The 5,653-nt window shown below is 42.7% G+C and overlaps 1 long non-coding RNA gene across 1 annotated transcript; it reads left to right on the forward strand.

Annotated features, from left to right (window-relative positions):
• Positions 1–487: 487 nt before the first annotated feature.
• Positions 488–4,432, forward strand: LOC146892139 (uncharacterized). The gene is made up of 5 exons (XR_015004997.2): positions 488–600; positions 1,042–1,183; positions 1,302–1,394; positions 2,786–2,831; positions 4,028–4,432. It is a non-coding gene; the product is annotated as an uncharacterized LOC146892139 (long non-coding RNA).
• Positions 4,433–5,653: the final 1,221 nt, after the last annotated feature.

Raw genomic sequence — 5,653 nt, forward strand, 5'->3', positions numbered from 1 at the left:
AAGAGAAATATGTGAGCTATTCACTGGGGGAAAATATTCACAACACATATTTCTGATATAGTTCTTATATTAGCCATATATAAAGAACTTCTGTAATTCAATTAATAATGCCATGTAGGTGCTTCAGATTGAACCTAGGTCCTATGGAAGAGCAACCAGTGGTTTCAACCAGAGTCATCTCTCTAGCCCTGAAGAAGGCTGACATTTTAATGGGTTCATTTAGGGTGGGTGTTTGCTTTAAATAAAAGACTGTATTTTGAGGGTGTTTCTGAAGATATAGATCAGTTAGCGGAGTGCTTGTCTAGCAAGCCACAAGGTCTTGGGTTTAATCCCCAGCAGTGTATAACCTTGATCATGATAGCATTTGCCCGTAATCCTAGCAGGAAAATATCATGTTCAAGGTTATCCTTGGCTACAGAATGAGTACAAGGACAGCCTGAGTGACGTGATACCCTGTCCCCTTAATAAATAAGATAAAAATGAAATAGAAGCTTGTGGGCTAGAACTTCATGACTCCCTCTTCTCTGGCTTCCATGGTGCTGTGACCTGCAGTGTAGAATTGTCCACTCAAAGGCTCCTCCATGCTGGCTTCGTAGATGGGTAGGTAGCTGTTTCTGTGGGAGCTGATTCTTCTAGAAACCGGCAGCAGTTAAAGACACTGAGCATCTGAGACCTCTCTCACAAAGGGCTTTCCAAAGGCAGATGGAGGCCCAGGTTGTAGGAGTCGCAGGCTGCTCTGGTCAGCAGTCAGCACCCCTGTAGGGAGGGCCTTGTTAGTTGACCTAAGAGATTTCATTTCAACGTGCTGAAGATGGATTTTCAGCTTGGCTTTTGTGAAGGCTAAGAAAGATTCATTGCAAATTTCTGTTTGCTTGTCTGGCTTTCGTGGGATAGCAAGTGTTTCCCTTGTTTTAGGTTATCTTTGGCTTCAGGGCAAGAAAAATAGTCAACCATGTCTTGAAAGTTTTAGCCTATACTATACGGCCCTTTTAAAAAATATTTGGTTATCCAGCAAGATATTTCTTGTGTTTCTGCGTCTAGGATTTCTCTGTGGTTTGGCAGCACCAAAGCTTTTCGTGGCTGCCAGTCATATCTTAATTGGATCACCTCGTGGAAACTTGGGAGAGATTTTTCTTAAATTTGTTTCCAATTCCTGATGCCAATACAACATTGATTATCCCAGGTGAGACACGATAAGACAATCTCTCATTTCCTGTCTTTTAAAGGGGTCTGAGGCCTTTTCTACAAGTCCCCTCTGGAGGAGGGTTCCCTTTTCTCTATAAAGAGTATCTCTTTGCCAGATCTTACCCTGGAAAGGAGAGGAACATTGGCACATGCTGGGGAGGAAACTCAAAGAAAGGAGGACCCCCGTGTCCCACCATTTTTAGCGCATGGTAAATTTTTTCTTTCTTTCTTAAGTTGTGTTCTTTTTAATTCACCTTGCAACATAAGCTAAAAAATGTACTTACTATTTTTCTTTCAAAATTATGAGCTCCTTGATAGCAGGGGAAGCAATTTTAAAAATGTATGTATTTATTTATTGTTATTATGGGTGTGTGGAGGTCAAAGAACAATTTCATGGTTTCAGTTCCATCTTTAAAAAAATTAAGATTTATCTTTATCGCTTATATTTATTTATTTATTTACTTTGTGTGTGTGTGTGTGTGTGTGTGTGTGTGTGTGTGTCTAACAAATGTATGCACTGGTCACAGTCCAGAAGAGGGTGTTGGGTCACCAGTAGCTGGAGACACAGGTGAATATGAGCCACTGTGTGGGTGCTGGGAATGGAACCGAGATCCTTCAAGAGCAACAAGTGCTCCCAATCCCTGAGGCGTCTCTCTACGCCAGGAAAATGAGCTTTGATTAAAAAAAAAAAAGCAAGATGTGCATTTTATACAGTATAGGCTTTTACTTTTCAGTATAAATGGTCAAAGTCACATTCACAGAGAAGAAGTCCAGAGGGAGTATGCCAAAGCAGCAAACACAGTGATTCAGAGTGACGGGATTAAAATATAGTTTCGAATTTTAATTTATGATTTCAGTAATATTCTAATGATCTGTAACAACCATGTTTTATCTTTTTATTTGGAAAATCTTAAAAATTCTGTATTGATTTTTTTTTTGTTGTTGTTGTTTGTTTGCTTGGTTTTTCAAAAGAGACAGGGTTTCTCTGTAGCTTTGGAGCCTGTCCTGGAACTAGCTCTGTAGACCAGGCTGACCTTGAACTCACAGAGATTGGTCTGCTTCTGCTTCCCAAGTGCTGGGGTTAAAGGCGTGCACCACCACTACCCAGCAAAAATTTTGTATTGATTTTTAAAAACCACTGTTCTTTATAATTTAAGTTAAGGTGTGGTTACATTGCTATTTATGAGTGACAGGAACCATTTTTATTCAGTCTGACTGTAGAGGCCTGAGTGTTGCATATGTCAGTTCTGAAAACTGTTGCCCACAGAAGCTACAGGACACTCAGGAGAGGGTCATCTGGTCCGATGGACACTTAGCCTGCGTGACCCCTGATTCCATTGGACTCGGGATTGCTAGTACTGTGGGGTCTGTCAGCCTCATGTTATCTTCTTTGCCCTTCAAGCCAGCCCCAACTGTGTTTCCTTCTGAAGTATTTGGTCCTATGTAATTCATCAACGCCTACATTCTTGGTGTGTGGGAGTATGTGTGTGTAAGTGTATATACATGTGTGCATGGATGTGCTTGCCTGAGTGTATGTGTGGAGGTCAGAGGTCCCCTTAGTGTGTTCTTCATTCACTCTCGACCTTATTCTTTGAGACAGGATCTCTGACTGCACTTGGAACTCTCCATTTTGATTGGGCAATATGGTAAGTAAATCTCTAGATCTATCTGTTTTCACATCTCCAGCTCTGGGGTCACAGGTGTTTGACACCACATCTGGATTTTTGCATGGGATCCGAACTCAAGTCTTCATGTTTGTGTAGGAAGCGCTTTGCCCACTGGGCATCTCACCAGTCCCATGCATATCGTGAATACCAACATTCTAATTTTTTTTTTCTTCTGAGACAGGATTTCTCTGTGTAGTTTTGACTGTTCTAGAACTCATTGTGTAGTTCAGGCTGGCCTCAAACTCAGAGGTCTCTGTCTCCAGGGTGTTGGGATTAAAAGCATACACCACTACAAACCAGCAAATACCAACATTCTTAACATGCATAGGTTAACAAAACAGTAATAGTAAATGTTATCATATGTGTAGAGGAAAACAAAAAAAATAGGGCATATACACCAAGTTTTTGATGATGGTTGTAGGGATATCTGCTTTGTAGGTGGTGGAATTCTAAAGTATTTTAATTTTATGTGAACATGCATTATTTTTAGTCTGAAATGTCATGAACAAATGTGAGAAAGGGTGGAATTAATTCTCATCTTGGAGAGGGCTCAGCATATTCTCTCTGTAACGGCCAGGGTAGTAAATAGTTTCAGCTTTGCCGGCCATATGGTCTCGGTGGCAGTGACTCACTGCCATGACTCAACCCACCAGTGTTGCGTGAAGGCCAGGTTAGGCATTGCATATAGGAGCAGGGATGGCTGTGTTCCAATAAATTTTTATTTACCAAAACAGGCAATAGGTCAGTTTTAGTCAGGGGCCAGTTTGTCAGCCCCAGTTGATGATGAGAGTTTTATAGAAGCAGTGTTGCCCCAGAGAGTCAAGGAGGGCAGGTGTCTACAATCATTCTCCTCAGGACAGAAGTCTACAATCATTCTCTGTAGGTAAAAAACAAATGTTCTACAGTCGTACTACCTCTGCAAACACAAGGACACGGTCTGTCTCTTGCTGTTTCTGAATCCAAAGGCTGCAGACACTCCTTGGTTTGTGGTCACCCCACTCCAGTCTCCTTCATTAAGGAAGCCACTTTAGGGTTGGCAAGAGACTTGACTCTAGAGGGAATCCCAGGTGTCCACAAGGATGTCTCCAGTTAGGTCCTTGGGCAGTAGAGGAGAGGGAGCCTGAACCGGCCTTGTCCCATAGTCATACTGATGAATATCTCGACTATCACCATAGAACCTTCATCCAGCGATGAATGGAGATAGAGACAGAGACCCATATCAAAGCACTGGACTGAGCTCCCAAGGTCCAGTTGAAGAGCAGAAGGAGGGAGAAGATGAGCAAGGAAGTCAGGACTGTGAGGGGTTGGTCCATCCACTGAGACAGTGTGCCTGATCTAATGGGAGCTCACCAAATCTAGCTGTACTGGGACTGAACGAGCATGTGATCAAACCGGACTCTCTCAACGTGGCTAACAATGGGGGCTGACTGAGAAGCCATTGATAAAGGCACTGGGACTTTCAACTGCTTGTACTGGCTTTTTGGGACCCTAGTCTATTTGAATGCATACCTTCCTAGGCCTGGATGGAGTGGGGAGGGCCTTGAACTTCCCACAGGGCAGGGTACCCTGCCCTCTCTTAAGACTGGAGGGGGAGGGAGGAGGGGTGAGTAGGGGAGTGGGAGGGGAATGGGAGGAGGGGAGGAGGGGAGGAAGTGGAAAATTTTTGAATGGAAAAAAAAGAATAAAAAAATAAAAGAAAGAAAACGTAGCTATTCCTCAATTAGTAGATGTTAACCAAGTGCCTGGTTCCGGCAGCCATTAAGTCCCAAAGAATCACAGAGAGGCCTACATTAATCATAAATGGATTGGCCTAGTAGCTCAGGCTTCTTATTAATTAATTCTTATAACTTATATCAGCCCATAATTCTTGCCGGTGTTAGTCACGTGGCTTGGTACCTTTTCGGCAAGGCGGTCACATCTTGCTTCTTCTGCAGCTGGGTGAAGACTGCAGACTGACCTTTCCTCTTCCCAGCATTCTCATTGCTCTGCCTCTACTTCCTACCTGGTTGCCCTGCCTATACTTCCTGCCTGGCTACTGGCCAATTGGCATTTTATTAAAAATAATACAAGTGACAGAATAAAAGACTATTGTCCCACAGCAAGTAGAAACATGAGAGATTGTAGGCTAGCCCTGTCATTAAGAACAGATCTTTAGAGCTCTTACAAGCCACTCTGTATAGAACATGCATCTAAGAAGCTCGTAAGGAAAGTAATGAAGTCAGAGAGAGGCTGATGGACTCATTACCTACAACTAGATCAAAAGCGTATCCAGAAGTGCTTTGAAAATGGGCTGTAACTCTGTCTGTGAGTTTCCTAAAGGCATGGAGAAAAAAAAGACCATGCATGAATATTATTTTTAAAGATTTTTATTACATTTATTTACTTAATACTCCTTTGTGTGTGATGTGTGTGTGCATGCACATGTGCATGTGTGGTGGCCACTAGAGAACTTTCAGCCATTGACTCCTTTTCTCCACTGTGTGGGTCCCAGGGAATCGGTGTCCTATCATTATGCTTGGCAGTAAGTACCTGTCTGACTAAGCTACATCACTAGCCCAAGAATATTAATGCAATTTTAAAACAGACTTCTAGGAGTTCCTGAAGCGTGAGTAACATTCAGAGACATTAAAGAGAGTTCAACTTTAGGCCCCGCCTTTGAAGTCAAGTGTCTTCAGCAATTGCTCTGTACACACTCTGTTCTGTGCTAGGGACTACAGTCAGGAATGAGGCAGGGAGAGTGCCTTTCTTCTTGGAGCTTAGTGTGATCGGGAATGGAAATACCGAAATACCGGCAAGTTGAA

Source organism: Myodes glareolus, chromosome 14 (genome assembly GCF_982192425.1).
Source record: "Myodes glareolus chromosome 14, mMyoGla1.1, whole genome shotgun sequence".
NCBI lineage: Eukaryota > Metazoa > Chordata > Mammalia > Rodentia > Cricetidae > Myodes > Myodes glareolus.